This window comes from Chiloscyllium plagiosum, unplaced genomic scaffold (assembly GCF_037043375.1).
Source record: "Chiloscyllium plagiosum isolate Xiang-an unplaced genomic scaffold, Cpla_swu_hap1 HiC_scaffold_14, whole genome shotgun sequence".
Lineage (NCBI taxonomy): Eukaryota > Metazoa > Chordata > Chondrichthyes > Orectolobiformes > Hemiscylliidae > Chiloscyllium > Chiloscyllium plagiosum.
Window position 1 is genome coordinate 15,510,631 of NW_028270152.1, and position 21,785 is coordinate 15,532,415.

A 21,785-nucleotide genomic window follows, 5' to 3' on the forward strand; every position below is an offset into this window, starting at 1 on the left:
TGAAACCAAAAGAGAAAATGCTGGAAAATCTCAGCAGGTCTGGCAGCATCTGTAAGGAGAGAAAAGAGCTGACGTTTCGAGTCTAACTGACCCTTTGTCAAAATCTCCTTGTAAATCTTTTCTGAACACTTTCAAGTTTCACAACATCTTTCCGATAGGAAGGAGACCAGAATTGCATGCAATATTCCACCGTACCTTTAAGACAGTTACATGAGACCATGACATGTGACATTCCAGTATCCATCTCACCGTCAGTCACCCTCTCTGTGTAATGGAATGGATGTGAAATCAATCTACACACAATAACATAAGTAAGCAGAGCTCCCAGACTCTGCGCATAGTCTGTAATATTGTAGCCTTGTAGAAAACTTCAGAGGTCTGACTCAAGAAAAACCTGATGAGCTCCTGGTATATGTTATGTAGCAAACTACAAATAGCATCAGACGGGGGTCTTGAAACAAGAACCTTATAATTCAGAGACAAGAGTTCTGCTAACTGAGCCACGATTGATATAAAATAGTTTGGATTTGAAAATATTTATACACAGGAAAACCCAGGACCAATTTAAAAGTTTATGTTGCAAAATATCAGTTGGGAGTAGATGGAGGATGGGGATGTAGCTCCATAGAGCTTGCTGATCTATCTAAAACAAGCCAATAGGAAGCCACAACATCTGGTGGCTCACTAAACTCAGAACAGAAAAGAGGAGGAATTTCTTTACTGAGCAGGCTTCCAATGTGGAAGGCATTACCACAGGTAGTATTTGGGACAAACAGCTTGGACCCTGTCAAAAAGGAACTAGATGACTGCATGAGAAATTTAAATGGAATAAAATGAGAAGCTGAGGTAATGGAGACAGAAGGGTTATGCAGAATGTGGTGTAAAAGCTTAACAGTCAGAGACGTAAATAAATGGCCGATATCAGTAATGATGTAAAAAATCACAAGATAGCAGATTCTGGAATGAACTGTTCTGTTTACAGCCCGTGTTAAGCTTAATAGTTAACAGAATGTTAAATGATAGGGTAATCTTACCAACAGCTTAGACGCCAGCAGTTCCTCTAGATCTTTGAAGGACATAACCTTTTCTAAGCCCACTATTCCATGATAACAGATGGAGCATAAACACGTGCACAGGTTAGTCTGGCTTGTTTTCCTGCTCTGAATCTCATGTAATTCTATATCAAGCGTCTGCCTTTAGCCAGTAAAATACTGGGTAGTAAGACCACACAAAGAATCAGTGCCTTACTCAACTGACTTGCAGAAGGAGAGTCATTTCTGTTGAGTATAGGGCCTTACTGTACACCATACTTTAGTGTTGACTGAAGTGGATGATCCATCAGATGTTGTGTTTAATTGTTCCGTGTTAGATGATGTGAGTCTGTTTACAACTGATGCTCACTGTGCTTGATTGGTTAAACCTGGGTGTGAACTCACAGAAAAATAAACTGATCATAGAACCTGCTGGAAGCCAGAGATCATAGAATCGTAGAATCCCTACAATGTGGAAACAGGCCATTCAGCCCATCAAGTCCACACTGACCCTCCAGAGAGCAATTCAGACAGACCCAGCCCCCATACCCTATCCCTATAATCCTGCATTTCCCATGGTCAATCCACCAAGCCTGCACATTGCTGGATACGATGGGGAACTTAGCATGGCTAATCCAACTAACCACATACCTTTGGAGATGTAAGAATGAAGTGAATGTTTAAAGTACCATAATGTTTTTACACAAAGCCACTGTGTACCATTCTGCGTAGATCTAAGATATAAAACATTACAACAGGGCTAACATACATTAAGGCAAGGAATGAACTGAGGGCAATACCTGAAGAACTCCCATTTTAAAGCACATTGTTGACTCTTATCCTTCCTGGAAGGGGTAACTTGCCATTCACTTCCTATAAACCATCCCCTCAAAAATCCTAACAAAAAACAGTGCCGATAACTACAATTGGAGTCCACCTTGCATCAGTCACACCAAAGAAGAATCATGAGCAAGGCAACTTTTTATTAAAAGGATAGCTCTCCTCATAGAATCATAGAGGTCTACATGATTAAACTGTAAAGGTGTTGTAAAACCCAGTTGGAAAACTGAGCTGTTTGCACCTGATGCAGTAAATTAACCTATAAAAACAGCAAAGCTACTGAGATGGATTCTGACTCATGATAAATACATTACCCCCCTCCTCCCCCACCACCACACATACCCCTCCCTACCTCCCCTCCAACCCTGCCCGCTCCCCCAACCCCTGCAATGCTGAGTTACCAGCCTGCTCTCAGCAAACAGCAATCAAACACTGATCATAAGACTTGTACAAAGAAGGGTTCCTTGTGGCGAGCCACAAAAAAGTCGAGTGAATCTGAACCTGTACCCCGAAACAACTCCTGAAAGAAAAGCAGAAAACACTTTGCTTTTATTTGAACTCCTATCTGCTCCAAAGTTCATTGCTGGCGCCTGCTCCTATGTAAACGTCAGAGTGCAGGCCTGCAGTGACTAATGAGCTTCTTGGATTTGTGACCGACGTATTCAGGTAGCAGTTATTTTCTTAGTACATCTCTCCATCAGGCAAGATCTCTCAAAACATCAGTCCAAAGACAAACTGCCCAGCTGTGCTTTTATGCATTCTGGACGACATGTGAACACTTGTAGTTCAATAATAAACAGTTGCCACCAGGCGTTCAAATGGTTACAATGAGGATCTTTCAGCTCTGATTACTTTGCTTTTTTGACAAACATAGAAATCCCTAAGGCTACACCGTCTTTCCATAATAACACCATTCCTTCAAAGCACTGCCCTCATTTTAAGAAAACTTATTGGGGAGAAGCATTGTCCAGTCCTCTCAAGCAACATGGCTTGGGAATATAAAGGTGAAGGTTAAAGAAATTCAATGTGTTCTTTCAAACATCAAACATATTCAAAATATTGATAGGGTTTGAGCAAAGCAAACAGCAGACCGATGTAAATTGCCAAGCAAATTCTGGAGATTTGCAAATCCCCTGAACGAGTTGGCCTATTTGCAAAGTGGTTGCAGAACACATCATTAATGCATTGTGAATTTCCATCAATGTCCGAACCCATGAATAGCAATGTCTACTTTGAATTGCATAATTATCTGGCAATTGTGTTGGCTTATACAGCGTAACTCAACTCATGCCTCACATGAATGCACTTTACCTATGCCTTGAACAAGCTGTCACATATTTTAAGAAAACTTGAAGAGACTGACAGCTTTCAAAAGGCATAGCAGTAACTAAAATCCATTCAGTGCAAGAAACCGTAACCTGAAGGAATGCAGAGATCTCGAAAGGTTGGTGGGCTGAAGGAGGTTACGGCGGATTGTGAGCGATGAGGCCAAAGAGGGATTTGTGAACAAGGATGAATATTTTACAGTTAAGATGCTCCTAGGACAGAAACCAGTCTACGTCAGTGAGTTCACTGAAAGTTTTCAGGATATTTTCTTAGAGTAGCACATTCTGGAACTGACTAGAGAGCAAGTTGTATTAAACCTGGTCTTGTGCAATGGGATAGAAGTAATGAATTCACGGTGAAGGCATCCTGGGTAGCAGCAACCAAATTGTGATTAAATTTTACATTCGGTTTGAGGGAGAGAAGAGAGTCATAGAGATGTACAGCATGGAAACAGACCCTTCAGTTCAACTTGTCCATGCTGACCAGATATCCCAACCCAATCTAGTCCCACCTGCCAGCACCCAGCTCATATCCCTCCAAATCCTTCCTATTCATATACCCATCCAGATACCTTTTAAATGTTGTAATTGTACCAGACTCCACCACATCCTCTGGTAGCTCATTCCATACACATACCATCCTCTGTGTGAAAAAGTTGCCCCTCAGGTCTCTTTTTTATCTTTCCCCTCTCACCCCGGGGTTCAAGATTTTTAAAAAACTTAATTAAAGGCAATTATGATGGTATGAAAGCAGAGTTAGCTGAAGTTAATTGGTAAATATCAGGTGTACCCTAGAACTCTGTGGGAGGTTAGGAAAGTGATTGCTGAGTCACTTACTGAGATATTTATATCACCAATAGTTACAGGTGAGGTGCCAGAAGACTGGAGGTTGGCTAATATGGTGCCACTCTTTAAGAAAGGTGGTAAGGACAACCCAGGGAACTGTAGACAAGTGAGCCTGATGTCAGTGGTGGGCAAGTTGTTGGAAAGAATTCTGAGGGACTGGATGTACATGTTTTTGGAAAGGCAAGGACTGATTAGGGATAGTCAGCATGGCTTTGTGCATGGGAAATCATGTCTCACAAACTTGATTGAGTTTCTTGAAGAAGTAACAAAGAGCGGTAGGTGTGATCTGTATGGACTTCAGTAAGGCGTTCAACAAGGTTCCCCATGGGAGACTGATTAACAAGGTTAGATCACATGGAATACAGGGAGAACTAGCCATTTGGATACAGAACTGGCTCAAAGGTAGAAGACAGAGGGAGGTGATGGAGGGTTGTTTTTCAGATTGGAGGCCTGTGACCAGTGGAGTGCCACAAGGATCGGTGCTGGGCCCACTACTTTTCATCATTTATATAAATGGTTTGGATGTGGACATAGAGGTACAGTTAGTAAGTTTGCAGATGACACCAAAATTGGAGGTGTAGTGGACAGCGAAGAAAGTTACCTCAGATTACAATACGATCTTGATCGGATGGGTCATTGGGCTGAAAAGTGGCAGATGGAGCAGGACATATACACTTAATGGTAAGGTCCTAGGGAGTATTGCTGAACAAAGAGACCTTGGAGTGCAGGTTCATAGCTCCTTGAAAGTGCAGTCACAGGTAGATAGGATAGTGAAGAAGGCATTTGGTATGCTTTCCTTTATTGGTCAGAGTATTGAGCACAAGAGTTGGGAGGTTATGTTGCAGTTTTACAGGACATTGGTAAGGCCACTTTTGGAATATTATATGCAATTCTGGTCTCCTTCCTATCAGAAAGATGTTGTGAAACTTGAAAGGGTTCAGAAAAGATTTACAAAGATGTTGCCAGGGTTGGAGGATTTGAGCTACAGGGAGAGGTTGAATAGGCTAGGGCTGTTTTCCCTGGACTGTTGGAGGCTGAGGGGTGACCTTATAGAGGTTTATAAAATCGTGAGGGGTATGGATAGGATAAATAGGCAAAGTCTTTTCCCTGGAGTGGGGGAATCCAGAACTAGAGGGCATACGTTTAGGGTGAGAGGAGAACGATATAAAAGAGACCTAAGGGACAACTTTTTCACACAGAGGGTGGTACATGTATGAAATGAGCTGCTAGAGAAAGTGGTGGAGGCTGGTACAATTACAACATTTAAAAGGCATCTGGATGGGTATATGAATGGGAACGGTTTGGAGGGAAAAGGGCTGGATTCTGGCAGGTGGGAGTAGATTAAGTTGAGGGATATCTGGTTGGCATGGACAAGTTGGACCGAAGAGTCTGTTTCCATGCTGTACATCTCTATGCATCTATGACTCTAAATGGAATGCAAGAAACTACAGCCCATTTAGCTTAACATCTAACGTTGGGAAAATATTAGAAGTTGTTATTAAATAAACCAAGATCTAAGGACAAGTCAGCCTGCAGATCCAACAAGCTTCTGAGTACCATTTCTCTGGACATTGCAATCATCTTTAGTCCTTTGCCCACTTCCATTTCCTGATTGCAGCTACTTCAGACTAGTATGGCTTTTACAACTGTATTTATATCCTACATAGTCAACACTGATGCCAATTACCAGCTCAATTCATTTGCCATCTCTTATTCTCCATTATTAAATTCCCAGGCACAAACGAACCATTGCTCACTTTATTGAATTATTTTTTTCTATATTTCTAGCCAGCTTTCTCTCATTTCTCATCTTGTTTAATGCTTGACTAATCTTAGCCATTCTTCTTTTTCTATAGTCTACCCAAAAGCCTGTCCTGCCACCTATCTTTGTGTAATTATATGTTTTTCCTTAAGTTTGATCCCATGCTTAACTTTCTGAGTTAACCACAGACGTTGGGTCTACCCTGAATTTCTTCTTTCTCGTTGGAATGTATCTATTCTTTGGTTTCTAATGATTGAGGTTAGCATGGATAATAATGAGTGGGTGTATGTCCAATTATGTAAGCTTTCGCCTTGCACCTGTTTCCCTCAGCAAACATTAATCTTTTAACTCCCAGCCTCCCTACCACTTCCCCGGAGTTTTCCACTGTGTCAGAGTACTTGCCTTGGATGAGTCATTAACCCTTACAAAGACTGAAGGCCTTGCCTCCAGCACCATGGCTGTATCTAGGAGATTCCTTACAACTTCTGCTGTCCTTCATTGACACTAATCTAACCCCATATCCCCTACATTACAAAGACTGCCTTCCTTCTCTGTATTGTCACCCCAATTTCAATTTATGTTCGGGAGATGTGCAATTCATCATGTATTCTTCTCTAACCTCTAGATTTGACTATTCCAAGGCATTCCTGGCTAGGCGCCCATTCTCCACCCTCAACTTCTGTGAACTCGTCCGAGATACTTCTTCCTCAAGGCCTCCAGTAACGGCAATCCAATGTGTCAAGAGCCTAGTGGAAGTGATAGCTGCTGGCAGCAATGGTGCCCAATATCTCTGTGGGATCCTAGCTCAAAGTTGAGTGAGTGCAGGATGTCAATCAAAGCGACAAAGTGTCTGAATACGAGGGAGCTGTATATGTTGGGAGGCCATAGGCAAACCCAAATGATTTACTGGGTAACTTCCAGACAGTGAGGGTAAGCAATGGCCTGGTGGTATTCAGAGAATCCCTACAGTATGGAAATAGGCCATTTGGCCCAACAAGTCCACAGCAATCTTCCAAAGAGTATTCCACCCAGACCCACTCCTCTATGACTCTACATTTGCCCCTAACTAATGCACTTAACCTACACACCCCTGACCTCATTGGGCAATTTAGTATGACCAATTCACCTGACCTGCACATCTTTGAACTGTGGGAGGAAACCGAAGCACCCGGAGGAAACCCACACAGACACGGGGAGAATGTGCAAACTCCACACGGACAGTCACCCAAGGCTGGAATCGAACCCGGTCTCTGGCGCTGTGAGGTTGCAGTGCTAACCACTAAGCCACTGTGCTGCCCTACTATTGATAGACTTTTAATCCAGAGACCATGGATTCAAATCCCATCATGGTAGAATTTGAATTCAATAATAATCTGGAATTAAGGGTCTAATGATGACGATGAAACCATTGCTGATTGTTGGGAAAAATCCATCGAGTCACTAATGTCTTTAAGGGAAGGGAATCTGTCATCCTTATCCTGGTCTGGCCTACATGTGACTCCAGACCAACAGCAACATGAATGAGTCTCCCTGTCACTCCGAAATGGCCTAGCAAGCCACACACTCGTATTCAAGAAGGACCAACCCCTTCCCAAGAGAAATTAGGGATTGGCAATAAACTCTGGGAACACTCATATTCCAGAAATTAAAAAAAAACACATCACAAATATTAGAGACTGAAATCATTGCAATATAGGACTCTGACCCTGCATCACTTCAGGTTGGACCTGTTTGGCTAAACAGCTGAGTTTGTAACTTGTTTTACAGGATATGAATAGTCTGTTTAAAAACTAATTAGCTGGCCTGTGTCCCAGAGTGGCTATTTGCAGTCTGCTCCCTATGTTTTCTTTCCAAACACCTCGCCGCCTTTTCAATTCTCAGTTGCAAACTGCAGTAGCAAATAACCAGCTTGATTTGAAGGGGTTGGGTCAGAGTTCATGAATCCTAGCCAAGGTATTATTTCGGCAACAAGGAGTGTTGTTGGTGGTGGGGGGATGTGCATTTTGAGGATTGCTATCCAGCCTGCAATGCGAACCGTGAATTCTGAAGTAATGCTCCCTCTGTTCACTCACAAAAGATGTGCGCTCTTAGATATTCCCCAGTGCTGACAGCCAAAACTTGACCACATACAGATTAAATCTGACAGTGTCACACTGGTTTACATGAGGAAGTCCTGCTGCTAAACTAAACTGTGTCAGCAAGAACTGCAACAATTAAACATGGTACCACCTTTTCGGCATGTAATAGTGCGCACAGAGAGGTATACGTGCATGTGTGAATTTTGTGTGTGTGTGTCTGTGTATGGTATGTGGACATTAGATTTGGCCTGGTTAGGATCAGAGGAAGCCTCTGCGGTCAATCAGCCAGTTTCGAAGTTAATAGATTAACAATGGCCACTTTAGAAAATGCGTCACACAAATGCCAGAATGTGTAGCATATTCCTTATGAAAACGCTCAGCAGGTCAGGCAACATCTGTGGGGCAGAGAAGTGGACTTGATGTTCCTATTGTTGGCATTACTTGAAGAATGCAATGTAGGAATTATTGTAGCTTCATTGGTACAGCACCCTACCTCTGAACCAGAAACTCCAGGTTCAAATCCTACTCCAGGGCTTATGAAACATGTGATTATGCTGCAGTTCAATCAGCTTGCTCAAACTTCCAGCACTTCGCCACAGGAGGCTGCAGGGAGTGTTAAAATTCAAGACCACCAGCAAGAAATTGATGAACAGCACCTCACCTTCTGATTGGGTATTTCATAGTTTTCTGGATTCAGAATCACACCATAACCTTTATTTTCTTTAACAGTTTTTCACTAACTCTTGCTTTCAGTCTGTATCATGCCTCCTCACGGTATAATGATTGTAATGTGGTCAGCCAAGTACGAGTATGAGTTCCCTAATTGGGGCTGTTAATCTGGTCCAAGGAGGGAGCCATGGCCAACAGATATAAACAGAAATGGCAGACACCCTGGCACTCTGGGAGTTGACTCTGGTGAGGCTGTACTAGAGTACAGCCAATAAAGGGTGACTTGGTGACAGGATACCGGCCTCTGTGGGGTCATTTCACTCAGAGCACTCATTGTTTCTTCTCTTGCCCTGTGACCATTTCCTTTGGCTCTGAAAGACCAACTCTTATTTAACTCAATCGCTCTCCTGTCTTTCACTCTCTTCAAGGGGGAGGTGATAGCCTAGTGGTATTATTGCTGTTCTGTTCATCTACAAAGTCAAAAAGTGTGGCGCTGGAAAAGCGCAGCTGGTCAGGCAGCATCCGAGGAGCATAAGAGTCGACGTTTCAAGCATAAGTTCATCATGTTAATCTAGAGACCCTGGGAATGTCTGGAGAGCTGGGTTCAGTTCCTGCCATGGCTGATGGTGAAATTTGAATTCAATAAAAAATCTGGAATTAACCATGATTGATGACATTGATTGTTGGAAAAAACCCATCTGGTTCACTAATGTCCTTCAGGGAAGGAATCTGCCATCCTTACCTGGTCTGGCCTAAATGTGACTCCAGACCCACAGCAATGGGGTTGACTCTTAACTGTATAAGGACAGGCAATAAATGCTGGCCTAACCAGCAATGCCCTCTCATCCATGAATGAATGAAAAAAAATCCATCTTGTCCACTTCCCATCCATCTCTTGCCCAAATCCTGTTACATCTCCAACCTTTTCCAGTTCTGAATTACTCTGGATAGTCCCTGAAGCCTGTTTGAAGGGCCAGTGCAGAATCAATGTGCTGAATGACCACAGTAACACCTCCCTGATTCTGAGAAAAGTTACAGACCTGAAATGTTAACTCTATTTCTCGCACTAATGATGGTAAACCCGTTGAGTTTTATTTTTTGCAGCATTTTCTGCTTTTATTTCTGGTATCCAATGGGGTGGCACAGTGGTTCAGTGGTTAGCACTGCTGCCTCACAGTGCCAGGGATCTGGGTTCGATTCCCACCTCGGGCGACTGTCTGTGTGGAGTTTGCACATTCTCCCGGTAGGTTTCCTCCAGGTGCTCTGGTTTCCTCCCACAGTCCAAAGATGTGCAGGTTAGGTGAATTGGCCATGCTAAATTGCCCGTAGTGTTAGATGCAGTAGTCAGGGGTAGGGTAGGGAAATGGGTCTGGGTGGATTACTCTTCGGAGGGTCGATGTGGACTTGTTGGGCTGAAGGGCTGTTTCTGTACTGTAGGGAATCAAATCTAATCTCAATGGTCTGGTGTTCCCTCAATTTGGTTGGGTGCAGAGATTAATTGTCAAATAGTGCAATCCCTTTAAAATCACAACATGCGCACACCTTAAGGAGAATGACATTGGTGTGTTGCCTGTTTGCATCATATCCCAGAACTCGGTAAAGCTGGGTACTCATGCAGTTTGGGGAAAACAGTGGATCGAGTCATGTCGCTGCCAGGTCCTGTGGAAAAACACAATCCTTCTTCAGGAAATTCTTCACATTGAGAGTAATCGACACATGTAGAACATATGAGGGGTGTCAATGGAGTAAATAAGGAGACATTGTTTCCACTGGCAGGATAGTTAGTAAGCAAAGGATACAGATTTATGATTGGCAAAAGAGCCAGTGAGGAAATGAGGAAAAACTTGTTTACACTGCATATTGACATGATTTCAGAATGCTCTGTCTGAAAGGATAGAAACATAGAGAATAGGAGTAGGCCATTCAGCCCCTCGAGTCTGCTCTGACTTTCAACACAATCATGGCTGATCATCCAACTCAGCCCCCTGGTTCCCTGCTTTCTCCCCTATATCCGTTGATCCCATCAGCTTCAAGAACTATATCTAACCTCTTCTTATAAATGTTTTGGCCTTAATCAATTCCTTGGACAACAAATTCCACAGGCTCACCACTCTCTGACTGAAGAAATTCCCTCATCTCAGTCTTAAGTGACTTGTCCCACATCCTTAGACTGTGACCCTAGTTTTGGATACTCCAGTCATCAGGAACATCCTTCTTGCCTTTACCCTGTCTATTCCATTGGAATTTTAGAGGTTCTGTGAGATTCCCCTCACTCTCCTAAACTCCAGTGAATACAGGCCATGTGCATCCAATGTCTTGTACTGCCACCTCTGGAATCAAACTAGCCAAACCAGACCAGGTGAGACAGATTCAATAGTAACTTTAAAGAGAAATTTTCTTATGTACATAAAACTCAACCGGGGGAAAGAGAAGGGGGGCGGTGGAAATTGTTCTTTCATAGAGTTGGCACAAGTCTAATGAGTTGAATGGCATGCAAAAAATGGAGTGGTTTGGCCAGGGTTACAAATTAATTCAAAGGAATCACATGTGATCCTGTGAAGTAATCTGATGATCACAGTGGAGCACAAAGGTCATTCTCCATATAGTTGCACATGCAAAACCCCATGTGTATGATTCAGCCACCATGTCTTATCAGGTAGGGAAGACCTGCAACTCTGAAACAGGAACAGACAAACAGAGCTGCCATTTCCCACTGGGCCAGCCAAAGGGTCAGCAAGTTGCAGCTTCAATAGGTTGGAGGACCTATCAACTGGAGTACCAATAGTTTGGGGAGTTGGAGGACCACCAGATTGGAGGGGTAAAAGGGTGGAGAACTGTGAGTTTGGTGGAGCAAATTGTTGAAGGATCAACAGGTTAATGGGGCAATTAACTGGAGAGTCAACAAGTTGGACAACTAATAGAGTGCAAGGGTAGAGAATTGGATGGACATGAAAATCTTTGGAGGATCAATAGACTGAATAGGCTCCTCAGAACTCAGTTCTTGGGTCATTTATCCAACAACTATGGTTGTTGGTGAGATTTTAGAGTACATTATTCAGGATGAGAATGCGGAGTACTTGGAAGAGCATGGTAAAAAAGGGTTGAATCAGCACTGCTTCATCAAGGGGTGGTCATGCCTGACAAATCTGTTAGAATTCTTTGAAGAGGTAATGAGCAAGTTAGACAAAGGAGAGCCAGTGGATGTGATCTATTTGGGTTTCCAGGGAAGCCTTTGACATGGATTTGCACTGGAGACTGTTAAATTAGATAAGAGCCCGTGGTGTCAAGGGCAAGATACTGACATGGATAGAGGATTAGCTGACTGGCAGAAGGTAGAAAGTGGGGATAGGGAGGTCTTTTTCAGGATGGCAGCCGGTAACTGGCAGGGGTCGATGCTGGGATCACATTCTACATTAATGATCTGGACAAAGAAGCTGAGGGCCTTGTTGCTCCATCTTCAGGTGGCACATAGGGATAGGTGGCAGGGCAGGTAGTGTCAAGGAAATAAGGAGATGGCAGGAAGACGTGAACAGGTTTGGAGAGTGGGCAAAGAAGTGGCAGATGGAATATAAAATATGGGCAAGTGTGAGATTATACACTGTGGTAGTAAAGCATAGTCTATTTTCTAAACTGGGAAAGGTTTCAAAAATCTGAAGGAAAAGGGACTTGGGAGTCCAAGTTCAGGATTCTCTTAAGGTTAACATGCAAATTCATGTTAATTGGCAATTAGGAAGGCAATTACAATATTAGCATTCATTTCAAAAGGACTAGAATACAAAAATAGAAATATTTTTGTGTAAGGCTCTGGTCAGACAACATTTGGAATATTGTGAGCATTTTTGGGCCAGGTACTAAGGAACAATGTGGTGGCATTGGAGGGGGTCCAGAGGAGGTTTACAAGAATAATCCTGGGGATGAGAGGTTTGTCGTGTGAGGAGCAGTTGAGGTCTCTGGGTCTGTACTTGAAGGACTTTAGAAGGATGAGGGGGAATTTCATTGAAGCTTACACAACTCTGAGAGGTCTGAATAGATTGGACATGGAGAAGATGTTCACTATTAGAGAAACTAGGATCTGAGGGCACAGCCTCAGAGTGAAGGGGCAAACAAATGAGATGATGAGGAATTTCTTCAGCCAGAGGGTAGTTAATTGTGGTGGGGACTGTGGAGGCCAAGTCATTGAGTGTATTTAAGACAGAGACAGGTTCTTGGTTGGTAAGGGGATCAAGGATTACGAGGAGATGGCAGGAGAATCAGGTTGAGAAATATATCTGCCTTGCTCGAACAGCAGAACATACTAGCTGGGCTGAATAGCCTAATTCTGCCCCAATGTTTTGTCCTCATGTGGCCTCCCAAGCTGCTGGACCCTCACAGGCAAGGCCCATGATCTTTATGGATTGACCAAGATCAGGGGATCACCTTTTGGTGAGGCTAAGCAACCTAACATTGCCCTTTGCCAAGAAACAAAGCCAAAGAAATATAGCACTCAGCTAATGTCCCACTAAGGAGAAAGTGAGGACTGCAGATGCTGGGGATCAGAGTTGAGAGTGTGGTGCTGGAAAAACACAACAGGTCAGGCAGCATCCAAGGAGCAGGAGAGTCGACGTTTCGGGCATAAGCCTTTCATCAGGAATGAATATTCCGCTAAGATGTAGAGACGTAAAATCTAGCGATCATGTACAGTACACAAGAATAATGTGGTGTTGGGGCAAATACCCGACAGGTTTCAAGTCTCCAGTGTGGTCTGAACAGGTTGATTGAACATCTCTACAAGGACAACAGTGCACTGGTTTCCTTAAAACAATGTAACTGGAATGATAATGGTTTATTAAAGTCTATAGGATATTTAAGCGTTGTCCCTTATGAACTGAACCCTGGAACATTTGATCATATTAACTATCAGAGTGGACAGTTATCTCATAACAACAACATTTTGTAAAGAACACAGCAACCTTCGCACACCCCTGGGCAATTATACTTCCGAGCCAGGTATAACCACTCCCCACCCACCCACCCCCACCGCCCTCCCCCCACACTTTGTGCCTGGAAGGTTGGGCTAGATCACACAGAGACCTGTTCCAGAGGGGAAACATTAACTCTGATTTCGCTCCACAGATGCGGTTAGCACTGCTGAGTTTTTTCAAGCAGTTTCTGCTTTTGTTTCTGATTTCCAGTATAGAGTCATAGAGATGTACAGCATGGAAACAGATCCTTCAATCCAGCTCGTCCCTGCCAAACAGATATCCCAACCCAATCTACTCCCACCTGCCAGCACCTGGCCCATATTCCTCCAAACCCTTCCTATTCATATACCCATCCAAATGCCTCTTAAATGTTGCAATTATACCAGCCTCCACTACTTCCTCTGGCAGCTCATTCCATACACGTACCACCCTCTGTGTGAAATAGTTGCCCCTTAGGTCTCTTTTATATCTTTCCCCTCTCACCCTAAACCTATGCCCTCTAGTTCTGGACTCCCCGACCCCAGGGAAAAAAATTTTTCTATTTATCCTATGCATGCCTCTCATGATTTTATAAACCTCTATAAGGTCACCCTTCAGCCTCCGAAGCTCTAGGGAAAACAGCCCCAGCCTGTTCAACCTCTCCCTATAGCTCAAATCCTCTAAACCTGGCAACATCCTTGTAATTTTTTTCTGAACCTTTCAAGTTTCACAACACCTTTCCGATAGGTTGGAGATTAGAATTGCACGCAATATTCCAACAGTGGCCTAACCAATGTCCTGCAACATGATCTCCCAATTCCTGTACTCAATACTCTGACCAATAAAGGAAAGCATAGCAAACGTCTTCTTCACTATCCTATCTACCTGCAGCTCTACTTTCAAGGAGCTGTGAGCCTGCACTTCAAGGTCTCTTTGTTCAGTAACACTCCCTAGGACCTTACCATTACGTGTTCACACAGAGATAGCTGGAAGCTCCCAGACCTGCTAAACCTTCAGGCAGATAAAGGGACCATCGATGTGTTACTAAGCCTGAAGACCGATAGGGAAATAGTCTTCCTGCCTCCATTCAGCCTTTCCAGGCAATGACTGGGGACAGAGCAGCACTGCTCCTCGCTGGCAGACAGATCTCTCCCACACAAGACCAACTTCCACTAGATCTCAGTTCCCTGATTCTGCCTGGAGTCACGAATGTGTCTCATTGCTTGGATTTCTTTACATATACTCACATCCCAATTAAAAATGGCACTTCTCTTCAGTTCAATTCACAAAATTGTTACAGTGCAGGAGGAGATAGCTTGGACCATTGAGCCTGCAGTTGTACTGTTCACAATATTGGCAGCCAAATTATTACCCCCACTCCCTCCCCAAAACAACACACCCTGTACACTTCAGTCTGAACTGAAGTTCAGAATCCACAACCCCTCCCCCCCCCCCCCCCCATCACCCCGCCCCCAGCCTCTTCTTATGGGAGATCAACAAACATTGAAGGAAATGCTGTTGAGGAGCAAGAATGAGATTAAATTACTTCATAACTCAGACACTTCCAATGCTTCAATACCCCTGGTCTGTCTTCAAAGGATTGTCAAGAATCTGTCAATTTCCAGTCTATTTCAGAAACGTCAGATAGACGATGTATATCCATGACTTGTAAAATGTAAATAAGTCCTCCAAGATTGTCAAAACATGGTTTGTTTAAAGATTTTTTTAAAAAGGAATGGAATACAAACCAAAAATACTCAATTCACTTAAACTGTAGAGGGAGATCCATCAATGCTGGCAGTGCACTCGCCCTCTTCCTCTCAGCACACTCTCTCTTCCAATTAAGTAGAGGAGACTGAGGGAGATGAGCCAAGGAGAGCGGCTTCAGTTTGGGGGAGGGGAAGCAGAAATGTTTTTCTTATTTCCGAAACGACTCCTGAACAAAACATCAGTTGAACATCTTGGCCAGTCCCAGGCAATGTGTCCAATGACATTTGAAACCTTTAGGAATCCGCGATTGAGCTGAAGCCGGAGTTATTCAGAGATGAACACACACAGGGTAGGAATGCCTTAGGGTGGGGATAGTCCAGCTGTGAACTAGCCCTGCCTTTTGACTGACCTATTTTGTAATCACCTGTACATTCAATGGAGATTATCAAAATATAAATAGCAAGAGAGAGAGAGTTGAGAGAGAGAGAGAGAAAAACGTAGCTTCTCATCCATTAACCCTTGGAGAATCCATCATTCCCCTCAAATCCTGGTGACATATATTTTCAACTTCATTGTCAATTCTGAATGACAGCAATCAGTTGACTTTCAGAGGCTGATATATTAATCCAGTATCTCCTCCTGCTGGTTGTTAAATCAGGTTCAGTGACACTATCCTCTTCAGCAATCACAATAACATAAATAGCACCTTTCCATTGCCGTTATCAGTTTTGAAGAAGGGTGGTGAGACTCAAAATATCAACTCTGTCTCTCTCTACTTGGATGCTGCCGGACCTGCTAAGTTTCTCCAGCACCTTCTGTTCTTGTGGCAATGACCAATGGTCGGCTGAAATGAAGGGTCTGTGGGTGGACTAATGAACTCAGGGAGCGGGCAAGCTAGTTATTGGATAGTGAACGGCTCTGGTCACTCTTCTACCACCATTCCTCATCCTTTACTCTAATTACCCCAGCCCAACACCCAGGCCTGTCCACCGCAATAATGAGCCCATTTCATTCGCTAACCTTCACCAACTTAAACAGGTTGGGACTCTACTCAATGAAGGGACAGGTGATCTCATTGAAACTTATCAGATTCTTAAGAGGCTTGATGGAGTAAATGCTGAGAGGATGTTTTCCTTCATGGGACAGTCGAGGACCAGAGGGCATAGCCTCAGAAAAAACTGAAAACTAAGATAAGGAAGAATTTCTTCTCCCAGATGGTTCTGAGTCGTTGGAACTCCTTGCCACAGAGAGCTGTGGGGGCAGAGTCCTTGTGTATATTGAAGGCTGAGATAGATTCTTGATCAGTCACGGAATTAAGGATTATGACGAAATGACACGAAAGTGAATGTAGGAATGTCGGATCAGCCCATGATTCTATTGAATGGCGGAGTAGTCGTGACAGGCTGAATGGCCTACTCCTGTTCCTGTTTCTTATGCTGTTATGGTCTTAACCCTGATCCAAGTCCTGCAATCTTAACCGTGGTCACTCGCCATCCTTGCCCACTCACCCAGTCCGTTTAGTCTGTCCACAGACATAGAAACCTATTACAGAGGAGGAAGTGCTGGATGTCTTGAAATGGGTAAAGTTGGATAAATCGCCAGGACCTGATCAGGTATACCCAAGAACTCTGTGGGAAGCTAGAGAAGAGAGTGCTGGGCCTCTTGCTGAGATATTTGTATCATTGATAGTCACAGGTGAGGCGCCGGAAGCCTGGAGGTTGGCTAATGTGGTGCCACTGTTTAAGAAGGGTGGTAAGGACAAGCCAGGGAACTATAGACCAGTGAGCCTGACGTCGGTGGTGGGCAAGTTGTTGGAGGGAGTCCTGAGGGACAGGATGTATATGTATTTGGAAAGGCAAGGACTGATTAGGGATAGTCAACATGGCTTTGTGCGTGGAAATCATGTCTCATAAACTTGATTGAGTTTTCTGAAGAAGTAACAAAGAGGATTGATGAGGGCAGAACAGTGGACATGATCTAGTTGGACTTCAGTAAGATGTTCAACAAGGTTTCCAGTGGGAGACTGATTAGCAAGGTTAGATCTCATGGAATACAGGGAGAACTAGTCATTTGGATACAGAACTGGCTCAAAGGTAGAAGACAGAGGGAGGTGGTGGAGGGTTGTTTTTCAGACTGGAGGCCTGTGACCAGTGGAGTGCCACAAGGATCGGTGCCGGGTCCACTACTTTTTGTCATTTACATAAATGATTTGGATGTGAGCATAAGAGGTACAGTTAGTAAGTTTGCAGATGACACGAAAATTGGAGGTGTAGTGGACAGCGAAGAGGGTTACCTCAGATTACAACAGGATCTGGACCAGATGGGCCAATGGGCTGAGAAGTGGCAGATGGAGTTTAATTCAGATAAATGCGAGGTGCTGCATTTTGGGAAACCAAATCTTAGCAGGACTTATGTACTTCATGGTAAGGTCCTAGGAAGTGTTGCTGAACAAAGAGATCTTGGAGTGCAGGTTCATAGCTCCTTGAAAGTGGAGTCGCAGGTAGATAGGATAGTGAAGAAGGCGTTTGATATGCTTTCCTTTATTGGTCAGAGTATTGAGTACAGGAGTTGGGAGGTCATGTTGCAGCTGTACAGGACGTTGGTTAGGCCACTGTTGGAATATTGCATGCAATTCTGGTGTCCTTGCTATTGGAAAGATGTTATGAAACTTGAAAAGGTTCAGAAAAGATTTACAAGGATGTTGCCAGGGTTGGAGGATTTGTGCTATAGGGAGAGCTGAACAGGCTGGGGCTGTTTTCCCTGGAGAGTCGGAGGCTAAGGGGTGACCTCATAGAGGTTTACAAAATTATGAGTGGCATGGGTAGGGTAAATAGGCAAAGTCTTTTCCCTGGGGTCGGAGAGTCCAGAACTAGAGGGCATAGGTTTAGGGTGAGAGGGGAAAGATATAAAAGAGACCTAAGGGACAACTTTTTCACACAGAGGATGGTATGTTTATGGAATGAGCTGCCAGAGGAAGTGGTGGAGACTGGTACAATTGCAACATTTAAGAGGCATCTGGTTGGGTATATGAATAGGAAGGGTTTGGAGGGATATGGGCCAGGTGCTGGCAGGTGGGAGTAGATTGGGTTGGGATATCTGGTCGGCATGGACGGGTTGGACCAAAGGGTCTGTTTCCATGCTGTACACCTCTATGACTCTGTAAATCAGCAGGTCTGGCAGCATCAGGGGCTATTCCCTTCACAGAAGGGAAGGTTGAGAGGAGATTGGATAGGGGTTGTTCAAACCTCATACCGGATCTAAACACAGTAAATAGGGAAGAGCTATTCCCATCGGCAGAAAAATCTAGAACTCATGGTTGCTCGTCTAAGATGCTTGGCAAAAGAACTAAAGGTGACATGAGTAAAAACATCTTGATGCAGCAAATGGTTAGCATCTAAAATATGCTTCCTCAGGGTGTGGTGGTGACTGGGTTAATCATGGTTTTCCAAAGGGAATTTAATTATTACTGAGAATGATTTTCAAGGCTAATGGGAAAGGCCAAGGGTGTGTGAGGCGCTGAGTTGCTGTCGCAGAGAGTTGGCATGGATACAATGGGCCCAATGGCCTCTTTCTGTGTTGAGGCCATTCGATGATTCTATGGAAGCCAACCTGTCTGACAGTGCAGCACTCCCTCGGTAATACACCGCAACGTCAACCCAAGTTATGTGCTCGGGTGTCTGGAGTGGTTCAGAACCTGGCAGCGTCGGGGGCATCTCCATTGGTGAGGCCCAACAAAGATTTATAGTTTGAAGATTTCGGCGGAGGTGAGATGGTGAAGAGTGATGGTATCACAATGAAGGGCAATTGTGCCTGGCCACCAGACCTATGGCCCAAGGCAGAGAGCTTAACAAGAAGGACTGCAAAGTTGAGCACGTTCTTTATTTCTTCATGTTTCTGCCCTTATTGTCCATGTTTTGGTTGATTTTTCTGCTTTAAGGTGGCGCTGGAGAGTGGCGACACTATACAACATTGTTCACTTTATTTTGTAACAAGATAGACATGACAATAAATAAATCAAATCAACCTGAAAGCTTCAATTGCAAATGTAAGTGCTACTATTGTGCCATATCTGGCTCTGATTCCATTTTAGCATAGCAGTGCTTTAGATCTTTTTTGAATTGGTTAAATATATTTTCCACTCCTTAGAAGCTGAACAACAGATGATTTGCATGTATATTTTTCATTAGTAAGTGAGAAGTCATTCCACTGCAGTTAAGAACAAATATTTTGGAATCATCTTGCAAATGTTCATTTTTTTCTATTTTGTCTGATAATTCTTTACTAAATTAAAAGCATATGAAAAATGCCAGTTGTTGTTGTCATTTGCACTACACCCTCAGGATGTCACAGTGCATATTACAAACAATGAATTACAATGGCACTTTTAGGCTAATGTTGGAAGCGAATGATGCACAACCATGTTCCATGTATGGCAAATGAGAGTGTTAACCTGCTTTCTCTCTCAGTCACAGAAAACACAAAGTGAATTAAAATACTCCCATTCAGTGCTGGCATTGGTTCCATTTGTACCATTCTCATTTTTGAGTCAAATTTGTAGATTTAAATCTGGAATCAGCACAAACATCAAGGTTGACACTTCAGTCACAGACTGAGTAGATGTTGCTCTTTCAGGTGGGGCATTAAGCCATGCCCCTCTTCCTATCCACCACACCCCCTTGCACTTGGATGAATGTAAAGATCCCATGGTCCTATTCTGAAGACAGTCAGGGGAGTTATTGCGTCCTCACTGTTATGTATCCCCTGATAAAAGTCACAAATGCAGATTTTCTGGTTCATTAACACACTGTGGTTATTATGAGTTTACTGCACTCATATTGGCTGTTTCTGTTTGCTACATTACAGCAATGACATTTCAACTGTACTCCATTGGCTGGAAGGTGTGTTGAGACGTCGAGTGGTCATGAAAAGTGCTAAATAAATTCATGTCTCCAAGTCATTGTTCCAGCTTCCATTCTGTACACAGTCACTATTATTGTTAGAAGGGGAGGGGATCAGCCAATAAACAGAGTCAGCTTATTTGGAAACATTTCCATTCCTTGTTCTGAATCACATCGTGATGAAAGCAAGCAGCTCCCCGACAATCTAAACACTCCACTCACAATGCAAACCATTGAGGCAGCTAATGTCTTCAAGCAGGAATTTCAGAACACAAAGCTGATAATGCTGGGAATTAGTGCGGCCATTATCCTCGCATTTAACGGGGGGGGGGGAATATTTCCTGAATGCCATCACGTCTCATGGATATTCCGCAAAAGGAATTGAGGTAGGTTTTGTTCATATGTCTGTTGAAGGACATTATTACTTCACCTCCCCATCAGGTGCTTGTCAATTGGGAGCTGGTTAATGAGGTCTAATTCCTTATTCTTGCTCTAGTTTTAAAACATAATCAAAAGGCAGATGTTTGCTTCCTCCTTACCTCACTGACTTATTAATTTTCTCTCTCTGCTGCCCCTCTCTCCTTTAGTGGAGGTGATAGCTGTGTGGTATTATCACAGGACTGTTAATCCAGAGACCCAGGTAATGTCCTAGGGATCAGGGTGGATACCTGCCATGGCAAATAGTGGAATTTGAATTCAATTTTTAAAAAAAATCAAATCAGTGAGAAAAAAGGTCAGCACAGCAATGATGACCATATCCCTTAAATGAATTTTTAAAAATGCTTGTCCAATCCAATGAGATCGTACATGTATCAATAAGGTCACCTTTCATTTTGCTAAAATCCAATGAATACAGGCCCAACCTGTCCAACCTTTCCTCATAAGACAATTCCTTAATGAGTTAAGCGAACTTTCTCTGCACTGCTTCTAATGCAATTCTATCTTCTTTACAAGACACATAATTATAATGTTATGCATATTTGGTAAAGAAGGCTAATCTATCTTTAAAATATACACAGATTTACAAACTGGCTCTGAGAATCATTGTGCATTTGTTGTACTGGGACTAGACTGCACTTATGTCAGGAAGAAACTGCAAGACATCATTTTGAAATTCAGTGCAAATTTCCAGGGGTTAAGAGAACATCTCTGCCAATGATTTCCATCAAAGTATGATAGAATTTCCTAAATCACTACAATGAGAACCATCTAAACTAAAGGCCAAGACAGTTAGGTTAGGTGAATTGGATGTGCTAAATTGCCCATAGTGTTCAGGGATATATAGGTTAGGTGCATGAGTCGGGGTAAAATATAGGGGAATGGGTCTGGGTGGGATACTCTTCGGAGAGTCGGTGTGGATTTATTGGGCTGAAGGGCCTGTTTCCACACTGTGGGGATTCTAATTCTAATTAAAAGCTAATTACCTGGGCTAAAAGTCTGTTACCTAATATGGAAGCATTGGGGATGACTGTCATCTGAAGTTTTGGCCTATATAAGACAACCTGAGAGATATATTTTTTTCTCTCAAAAGGGAGATTAGATTAAATTAGATTCTCCACAGTGTAGAAACAAGCCCTTCAGCCCAACAAGTCCACACCCACCCTCTGAAGAGTGACCCACCCACACCCATTTCCCCTGAAGAAAGGCAAACCAGGAATTTTGTACTGAACCAGATGACCAAAGGAC

At 43.4% G+C, this 21,785-nt stretch overlaps 1 protein-coding gene across 3 annotated transcripts in view; it reads right to left on the reverse strand.

Moving 5' to 3' along the window:
• Positions 1 to 21,785, reverse strand: part of sema3b (sema domain, immunoglobulin domain (Ig), short basic domain, secreted, (semaphorin) 3B) — a 378,357-nt gene that overhangs the window by 218,265 nt on the left and 138,307 nt on the right. Inside the window, exon 1 of one of the 3 annotated variants that reach the window (XM_087994086.1) lies at positions 20,639 to 20,660. The exons of the other annotated variants lie outside the window; for them this stretch is intronic. The gene's annotated coding sequence lies outside the window, so the exon portion shown is untranslated. Of the gene's footprint in view, positions 1 to 20,638; positions 20,661 to 21,785 lie in introns of those variants that run through there. 3 annotated transcript variants of the gene reach the window in all.